Source organism: Protopterus annectens, chromosome 5.part0, assembly GCF_019279795.1.
Source record: "Protopterus annectens isolate FY-2018-M chromosome 5.part0, PAN1.0, whole genome shotgun sequence".
In the NCBI taxonomy this organism is placed as follows: domain Eukaryota; kingdom Metazoa; phylum Chordata; order Ceratodontiformes; family Protopteridae; genus Protopterus; species Protopterus annectens.
This window is the reverse complement of record NC_056735.1, coordinates 928,701,971-928,728,947: the sequence shown is the minus strand read 5'-3', so window position 1 is coordinate 928,728,947 and position 26,977 is coordinate 928,701,971.

Sequence of the window (26,977 nt, the reverse complement as noted above, 5' to 3'; positions counted from 1 at the left end):
ATTTGTTAACCGGGCTAGTCTGGCTGGATACATGTCCATTTTCAGCAGAGGCCCGAGGAGAAAAGCTCCATTAACACTAATAACTAACAGTGATAAAAACTATCAAAAATTTAGACAAACTAAAAAATTTAAACACTCAGACATAAAAGCAAACAGCAAAAAAAACCAAATGTGAAAAATAAGTAAGGAGATTAGGAACAGTTATTATGTAGTTTAGAAGAATTCAGAGGTAGTAGGAAAAGAGATAACAGTGGGGAAGGTAGTATTCCAATGAATTAGTTGCTAGGGAGAGACTGTCAGGGAAAGAAGAGGACTGAGAAAATAGTTGTAACATAAGGAGAGTCAGTAACAAATTCACTAGTTACAAGTTAGAATAGTACAAGTTAATCCAGGGTACTAGTATTAGGAAAGAGTTAATCCAGGGTACTAGTATTAGGAAAGAGAATAGCATTGAATTGAACTGAAAGTATGAATTTGGGAAAATATGACAAGATGTAGTGATACAGCATAAAGAAGGAAGAAGTAGGAAGAGAAAAGGAGAAGAAGGAAGAGTCAATAAGCAGGTAGGTGAAAAGAGGGATAAGTCAGGAGTAAAGGATAATAATTAAGAGTGAGGAGGAGGGGACTGAAAAAGAGGTGCATATGGTCTGTATGTTTTCTGCATAAGTGGAAGCTTACCCATGTCGCAAAGCAGATGCAGTCACAGTTGTCAAGAAAGTTTTTGTATGACTATATACCGAGATTTGGTATACCATGTTCTATTAATAGCACCCAGGGAACACATTTTAATTATGCATTGCTTAAGGGACTATATAAAGCTTTTAATACTAAGTTGAGTCTTCACTGTCCCAACCATCCCCAGTCATCTGGATTAGTGGAAAGGGTAAACAGGACCCTTAAAAATAAAATTTCAAAGATTTGTGCTAAAACCCACTTAAAGTAACCCAACGGCCTTTGCTTAGCATTAATGAGTATGAGGGCCTCACTGAATGCTACCAGAAAATTGAGTCCATATGAGATATTAATGAAAAGACCTATGGCCCTTCCAGCTAGCCCTCCATACCTCTCAACCTGGGATCGTCAAAAATCTGGAGAAGGCCCATGAAAAATAGGTACAAATCTGTACGCTGATTAACATCTAATTTGCATACATAATTACGTAACCCAACCCACTCCAATGGAATTGTGGGATACCAACTTTCAAAGGCAAACTGACGAACAGACAACCAAAATATGGCACCAGAGTCCCCCTGCAGCCAGCCCAATGTCCCATTACCTGGCTATTTTGCCCCATTTACCATAAACACTAATGTGTGCATACTGCTTTACTTCTACAATGATTATTTGGATTTTATTTTTACATTTTGCAGCACAACAATGCAGAAACACTAACAGACATCTACTAAACAAAACAATACTGTCTCACAATGAAAATAGGCTTGGCATTAAAACTTCTCTGCCCTTGAAATTCACATTCATTGAAACAGCATTGAAACCCACACCACATCCGAAGAAAATGCATCTGGCTGGCCACTGGTGGATAAAGATTACCTTTAGGCTATTTTCAAATCATTGGCCTCTTGCACACAAAACAAGAAACATACATATGTTATTTTCTTTGATACACCTTCCTGACTTTATTAAATTATATTCCTTGTATAATAGAACACACTTGTTAGACAGGGTGCATTTTAAATTTAATGTTTGAACCTTTTTCCAGTAGGCTGTACTGTAGGCAATGAAACAAAACACATGCACCAATAATTACAACTGCCCAATTCATAACATTTCCATCAAAAAAGTCTGCTTCCACACCCACACTATAAACAGAATGACAGTAGTGTAAGCCATAGGCATCTTGCACAGCGTCTTGCACTTATTTTCAATTTCATTTTTTTTGGGGGGGGGCAAAAGGTCACAAATCAGTGACACATTTTAAACATTGCTTGTATAAATTTTGTAAAGTTGCTAGAATAAAATGCTGTGTTACCACGTTTCATTTCACTAGCAAATTTTGAACCCAGGACCCTATGCACTACAATCAGAACAACATACCACTATACCAAATCAGCAGCTTTCTGAAAAATAGGAAGACTAAACTTAATGGCTATCATTTAGTGACTTAATTTCTCACTTCTCACCATAGCTCTCAACCTCTTAGCACAAAAAAACTTGGACAAAGCCAATAATGGGAGAATACAAATTCAGTTCTCACTTCTTACCATAGCTCTCAACTCTTAGCACAAAAAACCTGGACAAAGCTCACAAGTAGTGGTGGCTATGGACTTACCAGGGACACATTTTAAACATTACTTATATAATTTTGTAAAGTTGCTAGAATAAAAAGTTGTTTTACCACCATGCATTTTACTGGCAAGTTTTGAACCCAGGAACCTATGCACTAAAGTCAAAACAGCATACCACTATGCTAAATCAGCAACTTCCTGAAAAATGGTAAGACTGAAACTTATTGGCTATCATTTACTGAATTAATTTCTCTTCTCACCACAGCTGTCAACCCCTTAGCACAAAAAACCTCTACAAGCAAAGCCAATAATGGGGGAATACAAATTTAGTTCTCACTATAGCTCTCAACACAGCACAAAAAACCTGGGGAATACAAATTCAGTTGTCAGCCCATGTATCAGCTTAGTAAGTGACGTCATGACTTGAATAAAACATGCTTAGAAAAATAAATAGCAGACTGTGTGTTTTCTACCTCAACCTGTCTCAACAATGACATACTACAAATACAGCTGCAGCTTGTCCACCTATCTGTCCTAAAAGAGAAGAAATTGCATTCTGCTTGAGACAATTTTCTCAGCTACAATGAAATAAATGAGTCTATAGAAAATCATAACACTGTAGTAATCATTTTTGAAAAGATGAAAGATTTTCACAATGCTGATGATCAGAGCACAATGAAGGAAAATGAACAGGTAGAAATAATACTGAATCACTAGTTTCTCCATAACATTTTTTTTATTTTATTTTGTTTCATAAATGCTCAGCATTTTGAAAAGGTATGGGTTCATTCTCCATGCTGGCATATAGATATTTAATGTATTTACTGTAGAATATATAATGCTCAAACTAAGACTACACAATTATGTATATGGACATATGCATTGTATTACATTTAAATAATGACACCATAATATTAAATAAATCTAAAATTGGAAACTTCATCTGGAGCTACATGTACCAATTCTCTGCAAGAGGGCAATATGTTTTCCCAGTTAAAAGCAGTTCTGATGCCAATAACACAAAGTACAGGTTATAGTGGTATAGCTTGGAAGATGCCTTTTCATTCTTGCAGCACATTAGATCCTCTTACCACATTCTTAGAGCATGCTGCCACATTAAATAATTAGCTTCATTATTAAATATGCATCCTACTGTGGAAGCATGTATCAAAAGGCTGCATTCATTTTCACTGTAATTCACAGGACACTCATATGTAAAACAAAGATCATCATCTTATATAACACATCAGAGAGTTCCTTTCTAAAAAGAAAAAGGTGGTTATATTCTGAGACACAGCTTAGATCGCATGTCTCGAGTATCATAGGTCAGCTGAGCAAGTGTAAGTATTTAATTTCATTTTAATTTTTTACGAAATGTTTATTCACTTGTAAAGCTACTACAAATCATAGCCCTGCATTGTTTTCCATAACAGATGACTTGTACTCTGTTAGGAATCCAAGTTTTATTATGTATTATTTTACTGTGAATCCCCACACTTTTAATGACTATGTCAGGGCTTATTTCATAGGATATGTTGACAATTTAAATTGACTTGCATACTGGAAATAAATTCCACACACACACAGCAATTTAATTACCTTACTTCAAGAAGCCAGTCATTTCCCTGCCCACATAAATAAGTTCTTCATTCTTCTCGCTTGCAGACCAGACATAATCCATAATGCTGAGCTGTCCCTTGTTCCTGCGTGTGCTTGCATAAGCATATTCTGTTCCCAGCTTTCTCGCTCACATATAAACCACAATGCTCAAAGCTGAGCTGTTCCTGTTCCCGCTTGCATTTGTGGCCAGATAGAAATGACTCCTTCAGCTCAATTCTGACTGGCTGGTAGCCCTGGTGATGTTGATGTCATCCTGCATGTGATGACATCACCGCTGACAGCATGAAAATTTGAAAAACAAAAGGAAAAATTGGAAATGAAGGGGTGCCACTCGGGAATCTTGACACCCCTTCATTTGGACCCCAAAACTCAGTTAAAACTGAGTAATTCAGTATGGTTGGGAGGTATGTACCCCTCCAGTGGGAAATGCCGATTTAACCTTGTCAGATGATGCTATGATTTCATACTGCAAGAAACTCCTTTATGCTTTGCAGCAATATCATCGAACAGTAAGAGCAGCATTACCAAAGCCTCCTGACCAGCCCTGTCACCAACTACAACCAGGTGACTGGGTTTGCGTTAAAATTTTCCAGAGGAAGAACAGCCTCAGCCCAAGGTGGAAGAGTCATTTCCAGGTACTGCTGACAACCCTGACTGCTCTACACTGTGCAGGACTACCAACGTGGATCCAGTCATCTCATTGCAAGAAGACCTGTGGTGTGGGGATCCCAAATGAATTATCACAGCCAACAGAGGGAGATTGAGGTGTGACAGATAAATCATCTGCCCAGTGAGAAGGTCAGCTTCAGTAGCAGTCCATGATGAATCCAGTGACAACAGGTACTTTTGCTTTGTTTCTGCTGCTGTTCCCTTCTATAAACTGGTCAAGAGAAAACAGTTTCTTGCTGGTCCTTCGGCAATATGCCAAAAATCTAAACAAAACAAACTGCTAGATATGTTCGCATATACCTCATCATTCCAAGGCAGGGATTCCCATGATTCCTATCCCTGCATCACAGGTGTCATTTGAAAACGACCTTAATGACATCAGCTTAACCAGGCATAATGTAACTGATTTTTTAAAAGTTGTGTCTCTTTAACGTGCAACCACACATCATGGAGACACATGTTATGCCAGACATGGGACTGTCCCAGTAGGGAAAAGCAAATGTAATGACACCAGGCATGAAAGTTACAAATTCTTTCCACTTAAAAATCTATGACTGGGGGCATGGCATGGGCAAGATAAGTGACCATTACTACATCTGTGGTAATCGTGCCTACCCTAAGTTGCCTACAGACTAGTCTGGATGTTGCTTTGTAGGCTATATTACTCCTGCTATTCAACGTTTTGAACACCCACCAGCAGGTAGACTGAGAAATAACCGAGAAATCCACTGGACTAAACAAGTATTTTCAATTTTTAATCCTGGTATGGAGTGCAAATGACAAAGCTTGAAATCACCATACTTGCCCAAATTCTACAGGAGGTGGCCAATGAAACTTCACATCACATCACGATGGCAAATCGAGAAATGACTGAAATGCGAACTGTGGTGTTACAGAATCAAATGGCACTTGATATAATGCTTGCTGCAAAAGGGGGGTCATGTGCTCTCATAGGGAGCTATTGCTGTTCATATATTAGCGACTATCATGATGAACAAGAAAAACAGGCAAACTTCATGAAACAAAGGGCCAAAGAGTTGGACAGCACATCTAAAAACTGGACACTTTTTGGATAGTTAGGCAGTAGTTTTGGTAACCTGAGAACTAGCATAATCCAGGGTATTGTCACTGTACTTTTTATTATATTTGTAATCATTTTAGCATTTTCTATTCTAAAGGCTGTGATTACAAGATGTTTAACCTCACCTGCACATGAAATGCCAGTGCATGCACAAATCAATGACAGTTTTATTTTGACAGAAAATGATGATGACTGCTATTTTGTTGAGGCGTATTTTATCAAGTTAAGAAAAATACAACTATAATTATATGTATGGTATGGTACTGATATTGTCAGAGGGAGAAAACTGTTATGGAACAAGACCAGGTTATTAAAATGTATATTAATTTAAGTTTATTAATGATGCTATAATATGATTGTTAAAAAGCAAATATAATTTGCATGCAAGGCTGGGAAAAATACAACTTTATAAGCTACAGTATTGCTGTCTTTTAAACTGCATTCTTTTAGTATGTAATAAGAGGGAATAGTACATGTTGCATGAAGTCAGGCATGTAGTTATTACAAAAAGGAATTTGTTAGCCTGACTCCTCCAGGCTAATAGTGCGTTGTTGCTAGAGCAGGTTTGAAACATCCAAGGTCAGAAACAACACCCTTTGGAAGCAGGTGAATCATGTATAGGAAGGTGTTCACGTGAAGTCTAAGGCAAAAATCACGAGAGATGAGGACATTTGTAAAGTTTTCTATAGGACACAGTCATTATAACATCATGAAATTGCATAAGCAGTTTGATAAAAAAAAATGTATAAAATTACAGTTTTTGTATGTAAAGTGAGAATAACTCCTAGCGCTGTAAGAATAAATTTTCTGTTTGCACTTCCTGAAGTGGTGTTCCTGACTAAAGGCATATAAGGTAAATTCTTAATGTTATTTATTTATGACTATAACAACTACAGCCCATTGTGTAGCATGTTGTTCTTGCTTTTCTCAATTGATACTTAATAGATGACATGCATAGAATGTACATAAATTATTGATGACATAGTTAGAGTGTACTTACATTTTTTATTTTGCAGACAGTGTTCATAACTGAATAAGGACAAAGACAAAGCATATTGTCTTTTTGACTAATACCTCTATCTATAAGACAAAAGGCAAAATACGTTACTGCATTATTGTATACACACACACACATACACACACACACACACACACACACACACACACACACACACACATACACACACACACACACACACACACACACATATATATATATATATATATATATATATATATATATATATATAGGCTATAATAGCTATGTTATTAAATTGCAGCTAGCTTTACTCGGGGGCTTACAAAGACTGCTGTAGGTCTTTTTGAGTTAAATTGTGTAGCCTGTAACTGCTGGATTGCACTTCAGGATCTATAGCTGTTATTAAATTGAAGCTAGCTTTACTCGGGGGCTTACGAAGACTGATGTAGGTCTTTTTTGAGTTACACTTTGTAGCCTGTAATGCCTGGATTGCAAGCTGGGAGCTGTAGGTATTTCTTGAGTTATATTTTGTAGCCAGTATCGACTGAATTGCAAATAGGAAGTTACAGCCTAGTTTCTAATTTCTATATCCAAAATATACTGTATGACCATTAGCAATCCCAGGCCCACATGGATATTCCTATGTGTGAGATGAAACGCTATAGTTGATGCAACTGCTGCTTGTGCTTCGGCCTTCAGGAAGTTTAGGAATCATATGAACTTTTAGTTAGTTTATTTGTAAACTAGAAATCTTATTAATTACATGCATATATACATAATTAAAAGTCCGGGAGTAGCCTTTTTAGCTTCACGCTAACCACATGGAATCTATACTATGGCCATCAGGAAGACTGGAAACCACAGCTACTTTTACTAAGTTTCATTTTAAATAGGAATCTCAATAAATACATATATTAATACTTAATTAAAAGGCTAGGAAAGACCTTTTAGCATCTCGCTAACCATGAGGAAGCTAGCAAGTGAGAGCCTATGCTCACTTGTTGATCCCTATGCTGCTTGTATTGCCTTTTGAGAACTAATTTCTAGCTAACAATCAGCTACTTCTCTCCCTCATGGGGGTTAATCAAAACAGTTCCTTCCCTACTTAGTCTAGAAGCCATTGTTTAGTCTTTCTCAATAGCCCTCTTGCTATCAGCTATAAAATTAATTATTTCCACATATATCTTATCTGTAACATTTAAAGGTCTCATGGAGTAGATACCTCAAATAGCTTTTTAATAAGTAGTAACTTCCAGAGAGTGCTCGGCTAATCTCAAAAGATAACTCCTCTTCCATACTGACTGGCATACTAACCTAGTGATCAAAAGGTAACTGTGGAATGCAAAGACTATGTTATGGGGAAATATTTAGAGGGTAAAATCACTGGAATATCTGTCCCTGTTAGTCTCTGCAGATTTCAATAGAATTGTTAAATAGGGCACCATATTCTGTAATAATTAATGTGCTGCCTCCTTTGTCCAAAGCCTAGTGTAGACTATGAGCCAGCCTGCTACCAGCCCTAACTCTCACCAGGTGATTATATATAGAAATCCTGATATTTTCTATGCATTGTTCCTGATTTTATCTGTACTGTTTTTAATATGCATTTATGTCTATGTCTAAGCTAATGAGTTATATGTTTTCCTACTGAGCCTACAGAATATAACCTGCTAGATAATTAATATAACAGAATACAAGCTCTCTTATGATACTGGTAGCTTCTAGCATTAATAAGCGAATGTACAATTTCTAACTTTTTTTTATAACTATTGTCCTAACTATCATACTTTATGTTAATGCTAGCTTCTTGCTACTCACCACCACTGTTGTCTCTCTCTCTCTCTCTCTCCCACAAGTACCCTGTTTTCACTGTGCTGTTCCAGTCTATAATTTCTGAGAACCTACCTACCTGGTGACAAAGGACCCGTCCAACAAATAAACCATGGTTTCATCTCTCAGCCTCTACTCCCTGCTCCCTCTCTCAAGGAAATAAGAAAGTATGTTATCTATGTCCTGCCTGTAATGCATACTACCGTCCACTGTTGCTTCAGGGGTTCTAAAGCATGCTCTGAGCCTGGTCATCCAGCATCCTCTTACCCCCCCAACTAGCTACCTTGTAAACAAAACTCCTACACCACCTGTTAGTACCCTATCCCATCCAATATTCTCCTGCTTATCCATTTGTTATTCTGCTTTTATTACTCTATACTTCTATGACCTTGGAACTACTCTGAAACTTCACACTTTACCCTTTATTCTAACTTGCTACACTCTCCTGTTTTTCTAATAGACTCCTTATTTATCTGTGCTCCTTCCCACTTTAGACTTATTTAACTTACCTTCAGTAATCAGCTTTGCTGATTGTTTCTCCTCTAGCTGCTTCATTGCCTGTTTCTACCTGCTCTGTTCACCCTGCGGGCAAACTCCGCTCCCCTACCCTACCCCCAATTTCCACCCACCCCAGTGGACTTACACTTATACTTCACTGACCACTCCCCCCTACTATCTCATCCTATCACATACCTCATCATCACCAGGCCACTCCCATAGCTCTCTCTCCTAATTACTACTGCTTAACGCTCTTTTGAACCACTCCCAATCCTTTCCAACCATCCACTACACTAATTTACTTCCCAATTCTACCTCTTATCTAAACCTCTTCTAATTTCTTACCTGCTTATTTTATACCCTGCTCAATATTTCCAAATACTCTCTTCCTCTTCCTGCATCACATACTAACACAAACTACTCCCTACTTAAATTTACTTTTTACCATGGCCCCAACAAATAAAACTATTTTCACAAACATAATACTCTTAACTACCACAATAGCCTGTCTTACCATACCTTACTCATTCACCTGCTTTGAATATATTTCTCTACCTGAACAAAATCATTACTTCCAACAAACTTTACCATCTTCTTTCATCTTCTCCCTTAACCACAGTAACATAACCTGTACCTCCAACTATATAGTACCAAAATTTCACAGAGCAACCCACATTATTTACTTCTCTACCAAAAAGACTTTTAATAACCTCTATAAACTCCTTAAATCTCTACAATACCCCCAGCAACACCCCCTCCTAGATGGTGATATTCATCAAAACCCTGGCCCCAATACTGACTATACCAATAACCCTACTAATTTAACAGTGCCTATAGTTTCTACATTAACTAAACCATCTAACTCCCTCTTGATAGCTCACCTTAACATTAGAAGTATTAACAATAAAATTTCCCACCTCCATGCACTCCTTGATGTACACTCATTTGACATTCTATGTCTTACAGAAACTTGGCTAAAACCATTTACTCTAGACCAGGAAATTAGCCCTCCTGGCTATAACATCCTTAGAAATGACCATAAAATCAAAAAAGGTGGTGGTATGGCAGTTCTCTATAAATCTAACCTCCAAATTTTCTCCGTTAATGTGCTTCCATCATTAGATACCAAATCTGAAATCCTGACTACCAAACTCCAAATTAATAAATCCAAATCTATCTATCTAATTTGCATGTGTCTACCCCCAGGTAATAATACCAATACTCTTGAGAACCTACTCAGTCACCTCTCTACCCAACTATCCCAGGAGACCATTGTACTAGGTGACTTTAACATAGACTGGTCCACTTGCAGTGCTCTTAACCCCACCAACCATATAAACCTCCTTGGATTCTCACAATTAATAACAACTCCTACGATAATCCACAAACCTAGCAACAAGGAAACTACTCTGGACTGGATCCTTATTAATAGCCACCCTGAAACTTATACTCCAGGAACCCTTCCCGACAATATCAGCGACCATATGCTTACCTACATTATTAGACAAAAAGTCCATATTCCAACTACTCATAATCTGAAAACCTCTCACTTAAAAAAATTCTTTAATCCAGACAGCTTTCTATCCGAATTGCAAGCATGTGACTGGTCACCACTAACCCATCTAGAACTTGATGAAGCTGTTACCTACTTTAATACTAACTTTCTTCAAATCCTCGACTGCCATGCACCTTATCACTCTACTAGAGTAAGAACCAAATCTGCCCCATGGCTCACAAAACAAACTAGGCAAAAGATACTCCTCAGAAATAAAATCTGGGCTAAATGGAGAGCTGCCAAATGTCCAACAAACCACCTCCACTTTAAACAGCTAAGAAATGCCACCAAGAAGGATATTCTTAGAGACAAAAAAGACTTCTACCTTCACCTCCAACAAACCAGCCAACCAACTCCACAAAAATGTTGGTCTGGGATAAACAAACTTCTTCAGCCAGGTCATACTACTACTCCAGACTCAACCAGTTTCAACCATAACAACTCCAACCAGATCCCTGATGCCTTTAATAACTACTTTACAGAAGCCATACAAACCCTGGCCAATTCTTTACCTCCCCTCACTGCTTCCCAACCAAATACATGCAATACTTCATTGCCTACCTTTCAAATACAACCTGCATCTACATCTCTCATCTGTAAGCTACTTCAAAAATTGAAACCTTGCACCCCTTCTGCTGACTGTCCCCCATCTGAATACCTACAAATAGCCACAAAGGCCATAGACTATCCCATCTCTATCCTTATTAACAAAACTATCTCAGAAGGCAAAATCCCTGCTTTATGGAAGATATCCCACATCATCCCTCTATATAAAGGTGGACCTTCTACTGAGCTTTCTAACTTTTGCCCTATTGCTTTACTCTCCCCATTAGCTAAGATAATGGAAAAATGTATTCATAAACAACTACTTAACCACATACTACAAAATAACCTAGTAGCAAACTGCCAACATTGCTTTAGGCCATTCCATAGCACATCGACTGCTTTCTTATCCTTTACCGACTCTATATATAAAAATCGCAACAATAACTCTTTTTCTTCTACACTATTTATTGACCTGTCAAAAGCCTTTGATATGGTTAACCATAACTTACTTCTAGACAAACTAAAGGCCCATTCTCTAGATCCTCAAGCTACACAATGGTTTAGGTCTTATCTGGAAAATAGACAGCAAGCCGTACTTTGGCATAACAATCTGTCTTCACTACTCCCAGTATATATTGGAGTACCCCAAGGCTCTATCTTAGGTCCCCTACTCTTTTCCTTATTTATTAACAATTTACACATGAACATACCTCAAGCCACCTGCATTCAATATGCTGACGACTCCACCTTAATCTGTACAGCCAAGAATATAGCATCTCTCCACTCCCTCACCCAAACTGTTTTTCAGAATGTTGAAAACTGGTTTATGCACCATTGCCTCCTCCTAAATCCCAAAAAAACAAAACTACTGCTTTTTATTCCAACTCATAAATTACCTAATCCTTTCTTCTCTATAACCTCTAACAATGGTACCAACATTACCCCAGACACTACAACCTGCCTACTAGGTGTAACAATTGATAATCATCTCAGCTATGATGAACACATAAACTCCACTATAAAGTCTGTTAACAAAAAACTTAGTACCCTCTATAGAATCAAACCCTTCCTTACCCCTGCTGCAAGGAAAACTATTGCCCAAACCCACCTCATTTCCACCCTTTTCTATGCCTATGTTATATATACTAACCTATCCAAAAACAACCTCTCTAAACTCTCCACCTGTTATAAAAACATAGCTAGATTCATCACAAGCTCCCCCTTTAAAACTCACCACTGCCTTAACCTCAAACAACTTGGATGGCTAGAATTGCAAAACCATATACTCTGTCACAAATTACTTATTACTCATAAGATCCTATACCACCCTAACAACACCCCTATCCTCACTAATCTAATTACACCATATACAATTCTAGCTACACTACGCTCTGCTAATAAGCTTCTAGTTTCCTCGAATAAAGCTAACAACAAAGCCAGGGATTCACTTTTCTCAAACACTGCAGGAAAAAAACAGGAACCAGCTTCCTTCAGAATTATCTACCCTTGTTTCTACTTCTCTTTTTAAAAAACATCTTAAAGAACATCTGAAAACTAATTGGCTTTGTCCATGCACTAACCCAGACTGATATCTTTTTCACTTTTTACTCTTACCCCTATCCCTACTCCTGTAATCTATGCCTCCAAATCTAGTTACTAGTCTTTCTTGAAATATGAGGATAACATATGTGTGCTTTTTCCTTAACTGAGACTTGCTCATACCTTCTACTGTGTTTTGTATAATTGTTTAGTATAATTTTTACTAAAATTCTTATAGTTTATAAATTTATTATTATAACTGTTCTTTAGACCAATGCTACCTCTGTATTGTGATTCTTCATGTTTCTATGCAATGTTAACTTTGTCACTGTTCATGCTTGGAGCTTTTCTCCCTGGGCTTCTACTGAAAATGAACATATATCCAGCTAGACTAGCCCAGTCAACAAATGTAAAATAAAATGAATAATATATATACATAGTGGGTGTTTATATTGCAGACAGAAAGATTTATTTTGAATTATATTTTTTAACCTCCAGTTTTCACTGTTCGTTGTTAGAAAGGTGTGTATTTTAGAGAGGCAACTCTACCCATCCCAAAATACCTTGTTAGTTATAAATTCAAATAGACTGCAGAGAGGACAATCTAGAACTCATCTGAAATAATCTTGTGATTTACTCATCTTTACTGTTATAATAAGATGCAACTGCAAGCGATTGTGAGCATGAGATGTAAAGTAAATCTAGAATTTGTGTGATTAGCACGGATGGTACAGCAGGTCAGAGTGATGACTTTAATGTACCTGATTTAATATTTAGTTGCATATTGTTTGTGTGATTTTCTCATAAGCTTTAACTTAACATCTTTTTGAATTTTGTGGTGACTGATTTTGATTATTCGTTTCTTTTAAAATTCTTAGTTTGTGGCTGAAAATGGATTTCTTAAATGAGTATGCAATTAATGATTTGCTAAACATGAGTGTCTTGTACAGTGTACTAATTGCTAGGTATATTTAAAGGTAACAACTATTAACAACGGTAATCTGTGCTGCACGTCAAAAGTTGAATGATTTACTTCCCATTATTAGTAGTAAATCTAGACTAACTGATGATGCAAGTATTCAGGAATTGGAGGATTCAGAACATGTGGAAGAAAATAAAAAAAAAAGAAAAAGAAAGGAAGAAGTTCACAAAAAATAACAAGGAAACAAAAAAAACATTGACTAATGCTAATAATGCAAATAGAATTTATACTAAAAGGACACTGTTGTGTAATACACAAATTGCAGGTAATTATAACACTTTACAATCAGAAAGCATTCAGTCTACATAAAAGCCGTCATTTTTCAATAGAGAAGGTAGCAAAAAGAGACAAAAAGGAAGAAATCAAACTTGAACTTGGACGGAGTGAAGAACATTACAATAACAAAAAAAGAGGAGAAAGACTAAAGTTGACAATATGGCTCAAGCTGTGGAAGTGCAGAGATGGATTAGAACTGTATGCTTGCAAATGCAATAAGCAATGAAAACAGTGGGATTAATAAGACAAATGTTAAGGAAGATCATTCCTCTGTAACAATTGATCAAGCAGATATTACTGAATTAGAAGTTAAAGATTCTTCAGATCTGCTCAAAAGTTATATACCTATAATTAAAGATTCAGTTATTAAATTAGAGGAACTGATACATACATTTGCAGAGAAGATAATGAACATCAAATAGTGTTATGCTTGCAAGGATCAAAAATCCAGGATGTGAGATATCTTAATGTGAAAAAGTATGGAGCTGTTTTTATTTATGTTGTTACAAATAATGTCAACTACAAGGACTCTTTGACTTTTAGTAGGGAACTTTAGCCCTCTTAGACACTATAGCCTCTACAGACGTTAGGACATATTTTCACAAAACATGTAAAAGAGTCAGATCAGCATAAATGAAAAGAATTTTTGAGTAAACACCTACATAGACAAATTGCCCATTTCGAAAAATGGAAATGTGCACAGCATCCAAGCCTAATTTTGGACACACGTTTAGACAGTCTAGTCTGCACTTGGAAAGACAAGAGAAGACATTTTTTGAAGTAGATATATTCAGTGTTTGATTAACACAAGACATGATTTTTTGCCAGGTTGGAAGTTTAACAGTTCTCAGATACCAACATGTGATGTATCTCTGATGGCTGCTAATGTTAGGAGCATTAGCAATCATTTTTTTGGGGGGGTAAATTTGCTACATTGCCACAAGATTGATTTTTATTTGTGAAACATAGTTAATAAACTATGACTAGCAGCCAGTTCTGTCTGGGTGAAAATATGTTTACTGTAACAGACATTCTAACAAAAAAAAAAAGAAAGAAAGAAAGAAAGAAAGAAAGAAAGAAAGAAAGAAAGAAAGAAAGAAAAAAGAATGAAAGAAAGAAAAAATCAGATGGAGGTGTTATGATACAGATTGTTATGAATCTGGTGATCATTACATGTTTAGTGATAGCACCGATACTCTACATACCTCTCAACCTCTAAGACTGAGAACTCTGGACGAAGTTATATGTAATGGGGGGACAAAGCCCCAAAAATAGGGACAATTTTAAATATTGCTCCTACAAACATAGAAACTGCATAAAATAACACGTTTTGCATTAGCATGGATTTTCTGAAAAGTATGAAGTCTGTAACTCAAACATCTGTCATTATTTTCTGACTTCAATTATCAAAGATTTCCCAGTGATTTACCAGAAAACAAAAATTTTATAAGGAGTAGACTAAAAATATGAGGCAAAAATCTGTACACTTGAGATTTATGAAATTTACTCTGGATTGTGTAACTGTGACAGTAAAGACAACCATAGAACACATAATTGTTGGAAAGTACACACCACCAAATTCAAGTGCTGATGTCCAAAAGATTCATACATTTTAAGCATGAAACACAGGAAGGAAAATAATGGTGTCTGAGGACACAAATTTACCAGAAACAGACTAGAATAATATTGATTCTACAGCATTGTTAAGGAGATTATTTACAATGTATGTTCAGGAACAACAATTACTTACTTTTATTTATTTATTTTGCATTTGTTTACCAGGAAAGTTCAACTGGGCATGGATACCATGTTCAGCACAGGCCTAGGGAGAAAGGATCCACAAAGATTAGTACAGCGAATACAGTAAATACAGTACACGTTAATTCAGTACATTACATAGTCACAAAGTTAATAAGGCACAGTTTGAAGGCCAAGAAATGAGCAAGTGCTTCAGATTGTAAAAAAAGCCTACTGGGAAACAGAATATTCTACAAATGTTTATATTCCTAAGGTAATGACTGTTATGCAATGCCAAGTTTTTCCACCGTCAATGTTCAGTGATCATGGGGTTATAAAGGTTAAATACCTGCTAAATAATTCTGTCAAGCTAAAATCTTAACCAATGCACAGAAGATTAATAACAGATTATGTGGACGCAAAACAGTCACTGTTCAAAACTAACTGGAGTCATGCATTCAGTGGAAAAACTTTAGAAAAAAAATTGACAAGTTTTGAAAAAGAAATTGTTTGAATGCAAAAAAAAAATGTTTAACATCAGAATCTGGGTGCACAAGATCAGGACATATTTCCATAAGAACATGATACTTAATAAGGTTATAATCAAGAAAAGATAATAAATGTAAAAGAGATTGAACTATAACTTTGAAAGCTGAAATTAAAAATCTGGACAGACAAATTTAACATAGTGTAAGATAAGATCAAAATAAAATTGAAGAAATTTATATAAAGATATTTAGTATAAGGGAAAACCATTTTATAAACACCCATATCTAAGAACAGGAGTAAAGACAGACAAATTGTATGCAGATTCTAAAAGTTATTCTCAAGCACAACAGATTATAAATGTATTTACAAATCAAAGCAATTTGACTCTGCAAAGGAGGTGATAAATTGTCCTAGTAATATTGAGGTAACTTCAGAGATTGAAGAAGAACTATGCAAACTGGTACATGCTGGTTTAGTGACAAACAGCTCCTTGCCATTCATAACTCCTAGAAATCCACAGGACTTAGTATTTATTCTTACTTTATGGCCAAAATCTTGAAAGCTCAAACTCTATTCCTCTGTCTATCAGATCAGACTCCAACCATCATGCCTTCAAACTTTCTATAAAAAAGGTTTATCTAAGTCCTGTCTCTGCTCTTATTCTAAACCTGCTTGAAGCTTCATACTCTCTCTATTCCCTACCTTTTTTGTCAACTCAGTCTGCATCAATAATCCCAAATCCATATCTAGTAGCTCTTTCGTTTATTCTTCATGAAAGCACTTGCTTTGCTGTCAGCTTTTTAATTATGTATACTGTCATCCTTTACTTTTTTATTTCTCTGTCTCTCTGCAGCATTGTCCAGTACAGCTATATCATGCTTGCCTGTCTCTTGCATTTTGTTATTATGTATATAGTCTATTCTAAGAATTATAAATTAAATATACATGTAAAATACAACATACCTCCTTATATCTCATTTACATTTTTTCTGTATATAGAGGATTTATATTCACAAATGCTCATGTATCACTGATTTTTTTATTATTTGCTTATGCTGTAGTAATTTTGTAAAAAAAGTTTTTTTACATTTTATTTTGATGATAAGGATGGCCGAACTGAAAATCCCTGCCATGACATCATGAAACAATAAACCCACAATGTCTCACTATGGAAATTAATGTCCACAATACTACATTCCCATGTTAAATGCATCAGAAGTGATTTCTTACTTCCTATAAAGACAAGTTCTGAAATAATTTGTATAGATTAAACATCTCACATTGAAGAATTAATATGTAGTGATTTAGTAGTGAAACCACAATCTGTTGTTCTAAAAAACTAAGTTATTGTTGTATCTGAGTTTTTTTTATTGTCATTGTAAAAGTAGTAATAATATATTAATAATATTCTTTTTAACTTTAAATAGCAGTGCATAAGTGTAAATTAACTGTGAAATAAAGATGCTTGAAAATATAATGAGAATATTTCCAGCCTTCTATAGTTTAACATAAGTATATTTTCACTACTCTGTAGTTCTACTCTACATGGTCACGAGCATCTGTGGAATAGTATGTCATTGTTTTTAGTGATACATGACTATTCTACCACATATGATGTAATGCCATGGCCTTGCTCTTGTTGTAGGCAAGCATTTCTATGTGATCTCTTCTACAAAGCGGATTCAAACACTGATAGTGTGCCCAAGCATGTGTCCTCTTTTATCTCCCCAAGAGAAGCAAGCAGGACAAGCCTCTTCATTCCTTTCAGCAACCATAACAGCCCCAGCAGGAGGCCAAATAACTACTTAGTCTTTGGTCAGTTGTACTGAAGTTAGGGCTTTATCACTTCATGCAAACAGAGCTGATTACAGCTGAATGCAGCAGCACTGTCCTACAGAATGACATGATAGAAGGGGACAGATCTGGTGGTCAGAAATAATATTGTATTGCTGTATGAAAGAAAGTTTCTGCTATGCTTCTCAGTTTTTTTTAATCCAGCCTCTAACTGACAGAAACTCAACCACTTGCCATATTCCAACATTTTTAAATTTGACCACAGACCAAATGCTAAAAGATTGAGATAGCACTGCAGAAGGCCTCCAACATAATATTCATAGTGTGAGAATGCCTTCAGTGTCTTACATCACACAGGATGGAGTAGGCATGACAGTGGTGTCTGATAAAAGTGTTGTAGGTACTCTATGTGAAACAATGCTCCAAACATGTCTTGCTATGTCAGGAATGCATGATAGAATTTATACACATTCCTTGCTAACGAACTGCCATATCCATTTCTACCACTTACTGATAAATACAGAGCAGAAAACAGTACAGAATTAGATACTCTGAATCTTCAAACAACACAACACACACACCTCATGACTGTTGGATGTTCGCCTGTATTTCATCCATACTAATGCAATAACCAGCTTTTCCCCTATAATGACTGTAGTGCTATGACTGACACAACAGTGAAGGATTTCTGCAACGCTGATGTCATCGTTAGGATTCTTTAGAACTGGACAGCATAATTCCATCCATCATTAGGTCATCTGTAGTACTACAAGCACAGAAGCATTCATCATTTAATGTCTGCAGTATTAGAGATAACACGTAGATGGGGCTGTCAGGAATGTTAAAGTTGCTTTTAGAATTTCTGCAGGGTTACGAGGCCAATAACAATGAGGGTAAAACATAAACTGGCATGCAATATCAATTTATACTTACCCCTAACTTCAGCATAGTGAGTGTTACTGATGCTTCTGAGTTAGGTGCATAGCTGATACCACCATGTAAACTTTTTGCAAGTTTACATTTACATACTATGTAGGGACCAATCGGGAATTCTTATTTTAGAATTGCATATGTTTATGCAAACTTCCAAAAACTGGAATAATGTGCTACCAACAGCAACCTGTTTCTGTAATCCAAGCCCATATATTTTTTACTTTGTAATCAAACAAATGCTGTTTTTCTTTTTAGCTTTCAAACATTTTATATGAACAATATATCTGTTTATACTCCAGTATTTTGTCTTCCTTTTTTTTACTATGGATACCTTAGTTAGGTCTAGCACTTTGGCAATCCATGTATGATTTAAAAAAAAATGAGGGGAGCAGTGTTGATATGCAGACATCTTTGCAAAGATAGAGCTCAACTTTTTTATGTGGATTCCTCACATAATCAGCTCTGCAAAAACTATGAAGTCCTTCCATGTGTCTGTTTGACATTACAATTGCACCATTTGTGTCATACTCCTTAATTACTAGTCTCTTGAATTTGCTATATGGAGTGATTCATACAATTTTCTCAGTGTTATTTAGATCAGAAAATGTGGAAAACATATCAAAGCATGATATGGAATTCTACTTGGTACTGCAGTCTACTTTTTATGTTATGAGACTTAATAAATAACTCAGAGGAATGGACTTCCAAAGGATTTGGTTGTGGAATAGCACACTATTCTGAGAAGTTACCCCATATCCAAGATCAAAACTAAGAGCTTAACCAGCCCTCATTCAACATATATTAAAGGGGACCAGAAGAATCCCCACATTGTTGCATTCCTCAAGGGGACTTGAGCTTGCAGTGCCATAACACTTGGAGTTGAACATTGAATACGGCTGCTGTATACATACATGCAACAATGGAGCAGCCCATTAACGTCAAAGGAAGGTTTTGGCAATAAACCAACATGTTTCAGAGACTTGGTACTGCAGGCATTATATGCAGGGAAAACAGACTACCTGCAGAAGCAGGTTCTGAGTGTTCTTCTACTGTGTGGGAGCCTTTCCGGGATGGCCATGGGCATACATGGTTAGGTGATGTGTAAGCTATTCTCAAATATCAATATGGATGGCTTTCATAAATACTATTGTTAAATAATAGAAGAACTTCCCTGAAAGGCTAGTGGATCTGCAGTTTTGTGAAAAGGGAGAGAGAATGCATGATGTATGTGTTACCTGTCATACTGCCATGCAGAATGGTCTCATAACTATGGAACTACACTTGTGCGGCAGTTTGGATATCGCATATAGGCTATGTGGCTGCAAAATCTGTGTTGATATACAGGAGGAACTGTGCTGGCAGACAGCTTTGACAGGACTCGGCAGGTCTACCAAATCTTTGGGTAGGGCCATGCTATGAAAGGAATAGTTGATGAGAAGATTTACCATAGGATGTTTCAGAATATCATTATTAGTTGCTGGCAAAGTGGACGCCCATACAGCCAGGACTTTGACATTGCAAGGTTCTCATTTGAGTATGCCAGATCTGTGATAAGAAAACAGGATGGTTAGAGGATACCCTAGAACTTTTGGAATCTGGCTCAGAGATGTGGTCATGTGGTCATACCACCATGGAATTTATTGGTTTACCTTCATATCGTCGATCCTACTATGTTCGACACCGCTTCCATGAAAACCGAAGTGTGAACGTCTTCAAAGTCGAATTCCACATAACCAAATGGCAAAACCTCGCCCCCTTTTTGACCCATAGTAGCACTGGTGTGGAGGTGTGGCACAGCCGGAAATGTCGAATTCGACATTATTTCGACATTTTGAATGTTTTGCTGTTTCGGTTTCATGGAAACGGTTTGCTTAAGTGGCTGGTCGATCATGTGTGATCGACGATATGAAGGTAAACCAAATTTATTATCAGATTAACTTCTCAATCATATGACATGCAAATCACTGAAGCTATCCTGTGTGCCTTCAATGCAGTTGTTCCTAATATCCTCTTTATAAAGGGTGTTTTTATGTAGATCAATAGAAAGACAGACATAGAGAGAGACAGATGGAAAATATACATGGACAGATAGATAGACATATAGATCTGTATTATGCACTACATTATCATTTACACTGACAATATATTCTGCATGTCATGGGCTATATACATTAAAATGAAAGTGTTACTGTATTAAAATAGATATTTTAATAATGCTCTGTTCAGTCCTTAGAATTATGTTTAATTATGTGTGTCTGGTTTCTTCAACTGTCTTCACTGTCTTAAGAATTTAAAATAAATACTTTGACTAAATATCTGGTCTTGGTTTTGACACTATTCTTACTGTGCAATGGCTTTATTTGAAAACATGATTTTAGGAGTCTCCCTCTGGAACTGCAATATTACATTTCTCTGAATTTCTATTTTCTTGTAATGCCATTTATTGTTGCTCCTCTTCCTGAAGTTTTGACTTCAACATATTTGCCTTACTCAGACCACATGTCTGCAATATCTTCTATATAGCTTTGGTCTAATTCCATAAAGTTTGTGGTATCCAGTCTATTGAACTATTATCAATGGAAAAGTTGCAGATAAGTCAGTAATATGTAAATATACCTCAGTGAACTTAGAATAGCTCAGTGAATAACTAAGATTTTCAGTAATGGCACACTGTATATCAATCACAGCTATTCCTTAAATCATGAAAAATATCTCACAATGCATGATGTACATTAACAAATGTATGCATATAATATCACTACAATAAGCTGATCACTACAATGTAGCAATTGGTCAATTGTTACAGTGAAGTATTTTAAATTTTTTATTTGGTGCTCTTCCTTGAAGAGCTGATGGGCTAAGATGCTGCATCCTGGTAATGGCAAATGGTATCAGTTCGGATTCTGGCTGTATTAATCAAAGTTTATCTGGTTCTTCTAGCAGCACTTCATATTTTTCTGGAAATTACACTGCTGTTAACATATCAGCTATATGAGGTCCTTTTCCTGGGCTATATTTCCCTTTTAGAGTATATTTTTTACATTAAGGTATATTGGTCATGTTCTGAAGCAAGTGTAAATAAATCTTTGGAGATGGATACAACTCTTTACCATATACAATACCAAAATTATATAGTTGACACATACATTTTGACTCAACAGAGGTTGACTGACATTGTTTTTTTGTGCTATCAGTACCTGAAAGTCTTAAACATATCAATCCAGTGAGGTCTGTAGATAGTGCTGAAGAGATGTCAGGTAATATGTAATATAAACCTGTAGTATTCTGCCATTTCCTCTACATGGGTAAATAATGAAGCTGCCTGATATCAAGGCATTACCACCTACCTATCACATCAGTTGTGTTGCATCACATTATAGGTAGGTGTTCAGTATGTGCATGTCTGTTATGTACCTGTTATACGTCTATTAAAGATGAAGACTTGACTGGAAGATATTAACAGTATAGTATGATATTGGATATACTCATGAGGCTTTCATTGGAAACATACCTCTCAAACTCTTCTGAAATCTGGACAAAGCCATAAATAATGGGGGGGGGGGGTCAAAGGCCAACAATAGGGACACATTTTAAATATTGGTCCTACAAACTTAAAAATGTGATAGAATAACAGGTTTTGCATTAGCGTGCATTTTTATGAAGGGTATGAAGGCTGAAACGCAAATGTCTGTCATTATTTTCTGACTTCACTCTTTAATGAATTGTCAATGATTTGCCAGAAAACCTAATTTTTTATGAAAAATAGACCAAAAATATGAAGCAAAAATCTGGACATTCTTCAAAAATCTGTACAGTTGAGAGGTATGAATGGAAATCAGTCAATGCAGATGACTATAATTCCAGTGTAATGCTTGCAGTTGCAACTTTTGGGGACAATGATGCATATTCTCCACATGTATGTTGTCTATACCATAGTGTGTTCTTAGCATAGAAAGTGATTTGCTGTCCACAACTGTCTATAACAGTATGCGGCATATCCACCCCATCCACAAGTAACTGAATATTTCAGTGATTATATAGAAAAAGGAATCACACTAACTTCATTTAGAGTACATTTTCTTTATTTCTATACACATATTGTAGATAATCAAAGGTATACATAGAGTTTGCATCAGGACAAACTGAAATTCCAACATTGGATTGTTGAGAGTCCAAATATTTAATACAAATCTTTTGGATAAAATATTTCTAACAACATTAATCCAGTTCCAAATCTGATTTTCTAAAAGATGTACTGACATAAGATCTTTCCTTTTATAGATTGCATTGGGATAAGCACTTTGTCTTTGTAGACTTCTTCAAATCCAGGTCTTATATCGACATTTTCTATGTGTGTGTATATATATATATATATATATATATATATATATATATATATATATATATATGGATCTACTTCATTTGATTGAAAGGCCATTTGATAGAAACTCATTTGGTTGAAATTTCATTTGATGGAAAACCAGTATTCAAGGCATAAAACTGTGATTTGTCCCCCTCCCCAATATCGTGTGACCCTGTAGTTGATATATATAGTTGGGGGGTGGGGGCACAGCCCCTCACATTGGGGCGTGTTGGGGGGTGAAGACCCCCCACCTATATTCATTTAAAAGAAGACAAGAAAACAAAAAGTACACATTTTAAACAAAAATAGGTGGGGGGCTTCGCCCTCCACACCCCCCAATGTGGGGGGCTGTGCCCCCCACACCCCCCCTAACTATATATATCAACTCCAGGATCACACGATATTAGGAAGAGGGACAAATACCTGTTAATTGCCTTGAATACTGGTTTTCTATCAAATGAAATTTTGACCAAATGAGTTTCTATCAAATGGTCTTTCAATCAAATGAAGTAGATCCATATATATATATATATATATATATATATATATATATATATATATATATATATATATACATATATATACATACACACACACACACACACACACACACACACACACACACACATACATGGGTCTACTTTTAAATTTCGAAATCCGAAAACCTCGAACCTTTATATCCCAACGTTCAGAAGTTTGAAGTTTTGGAGTCTCGAAATGTATCAGTGGAGATTGTTGTATAGTGCAGAATGGGAACATTACTGTTCACTTCACTATAGTGCAATCTCAGAGTTGGTATATTTAATTAGCAGGGGGTGTGGATGGAGCAGGAGGACATGCCACCCCTGCAAAAACATGATTTCTGAGTTTTCTTCTTTTAGGTGCTTTTTATTTTTCATTTCGAGATTCCAAAACTTTGAACTTCTGAACATTGGGATTTAGAGGCTCGAGGTTTTGGGATGTGTCGAAATTTAAAAGTAGACCCACACACACACACACACACACACACACACACACACACACACACACACACACACACACACACACACATATAAAACACCTTGTCTCTCTAGGATGTCAGAGTTTCAGAAGAAAATACTATAGAAAGTTTGTGTTAAATACACCACTAAAATGTATAGCCACCAACCAAACAGGAACAAAAACCACACACCATCAATCCATCTTGTATGAATTTAAAATGAGTTCTCTATATAATGACCCATAAGTCTTACCAGCCTCATATGTAAGGCAATGGAAAATAATCATCATGGACATGATAAATGAAGACATAGGTATTCTGCAAAGACTGGACCCATCACAGTTCGACTTTACTAAAGGAAAGTCATGCCTATTACATCTAGTGAATTTTTTGAGAGGGTCACCAAAGCATTGGATGAAGGTAAGACAGTGGACACAGCTTACCTCAACCTGGCCAAGGCTTTTGATGCAATAGCCCACTCAGACATGATAGATACATTCACTAATTTAGGTATAAACTCTTTTATCAAACACTAAATAGACAACTGGCTAACTGATAGGATCCAGGAGGTCAAAAGGCCAGTCACTTAGTGGAGCCCCCCAGGGCTCTGTACTGGGCCTGATGCTTTTTGACATCTACTTCTCTGAAATCAAAGCAAATGCTGAAGGTTTATGGCTGATTAAGTTTGCAGATGATTGCAAGTTGGGGGTTATCTGACTCTGAGCAGACAATAGCATTCTTTAAGTAGGTCTATTTCTGACTAACAAATGGTACCAAAGCCATGGTCTTAACCTCAATGCTAAGAAATGCAGAATTGTACCCTTTTCAAAGTCCATCACCCTGCCTAACTACCATATTGATAATACGGCCCTAAGAGTGAACCTAGTTGTCAGTGATCTGGTTATGTACATAGACAGCAGCCTTACCTTCAACCACCATATGGCCGCAGTGGTGAGGGAATCCTTTTATGTTGCTCAAATTATAAGTAAGAGTATGGCATATAGTACTCTGCCCCTGTCAGACCAATCATAGAGTACAATGTTCCTTTCTGTATGTTCTGACCATGCATATGTAGCAACTAGAGCAACCTCAGAGGTCCCTTACAAAAAACTTCAAGTGATGACACACCAGAGTGCCTTAAAGCCCTTTTGATATAGATTGCTGAGAGGTGATCTGTGCCTGGCTTACAAGGCATCTGCAAACCCCACACTTATGAATTTCCAACATATTTGTAAGTCAAAGAGTACCAGAAATACAATGTCTAGGGACCTGAAATTTGACTGTGACTTAAACAGAACATACCGGTGAGACAGATACGTGACCCAGAGACTGCCCCTCCTATGGAACAGGCTTCACATGTATGTGAAGCTGGGTTTATCTATTACCAGTTTAAGTGCAATCTAGACCAGTGTATGGGAAATAGGAAATTTACATCCAGACATGGAAAACTTTACAATACAAAAAATAAGAAGACAAAGAGGAAAAGTAGAAAAGGAGATTAGTAATGGAGAAGTTAAAGAAATAGCAACTGAGATAGTGGAAAACCTGCAAAGTGAAGGATTCAGTGTAGAAAATCTAATGCAGAAAGCACCACAACAGGATAGAGCAATGGATATCCAAATTAAGGGAAAGCCAGTGGAATGGGAAGCAATTGGTCAGGTGCCATATGAAGATATTTTGGAGCTTCCACAGGAAACCAGTATAAATGTTCACTTGAAGCTGGACTGCAAGGGGAAGTAACAAGAAACTGTGGAAACACTGATTCAGTCAATGTTGAGGGTGATAGACCAGTGAGTTCCTATATGACAGAGTAATAGATGACACAGGATCAAATTGAAGAGAATGTGCCACAAGAAGATGCTATAAAACTTTCTATAGAATGTCTGCAAGAAAGGGAAAACAAAAATTGTGCCATCAGTTTAGAAGAAAATGAGCTAAGAGAAGAGTTGCTTGATTTAATAGACATAGATAGACATATTTAGATCAGTGAGAGAAACAGACTGCTCCATAAAACCCAAAAAGTCAGAAGTCTGATAAAACAAATAAACACAGTAATTACGACTGTCTATAGAGATCCATGTGACATAACAGAACTAAACAGGATATACTGTATTACCATGCAGTTAAATTAATAACTGATAAAGTTCTATGAAAAGAACACAGGATAGTGAGGGAAAGGAAGGGGAGAAATCAAATACCATCATGGAGGTATCGAATAGTGAAAACTATAAAGCAATTAAGACCAGAAGTGTCACTGTTAAAAGACTATAGAAGAGGCAACAGATCAACAAAAATACTAAGAAAGATAGACATGATAAAAGTAATGCACAGTATTAGAACAGACCAGGACCTATCATGCACTATTGCAAATAACAAACTAAAAATCTTAGCACAGACAGAAAAACTTACAAGATATACAGATAAATATAAAGGAAAAGTATAAAATAAGCAATTTATTGATGACCCAAAAAAAATTTATAGAGAATTGGGAAACAAGGTAAAAGGAATTGAAAGACTGCCAAAAAAAGAAGAAATAGATACATTTTGAAGAAGCATTTATGAAGATCCTGTGGAACATAAAGATACTAAATAGATAGAAGAAATGAAAGACAGAATAAGAAGTTTAAAAGTATGGGATATGAAATGGGATGAAGTAACAGCCAGAGCGATTTAAACAAAGTTAAGAAAAGCCTCTAACTGGAAAATCCCAGACTCAGATGCAGTACCTAACTTTTGGTTAAATGTATTAACATCTTTGCATGAAGATTTAGCCGTGAGTAAGAACTATTTATATGTGGATCCGGAACAGACACCAACCTGGCTAACAACAGGAAAAACAATGTTCCTACTTGAGTGAACCT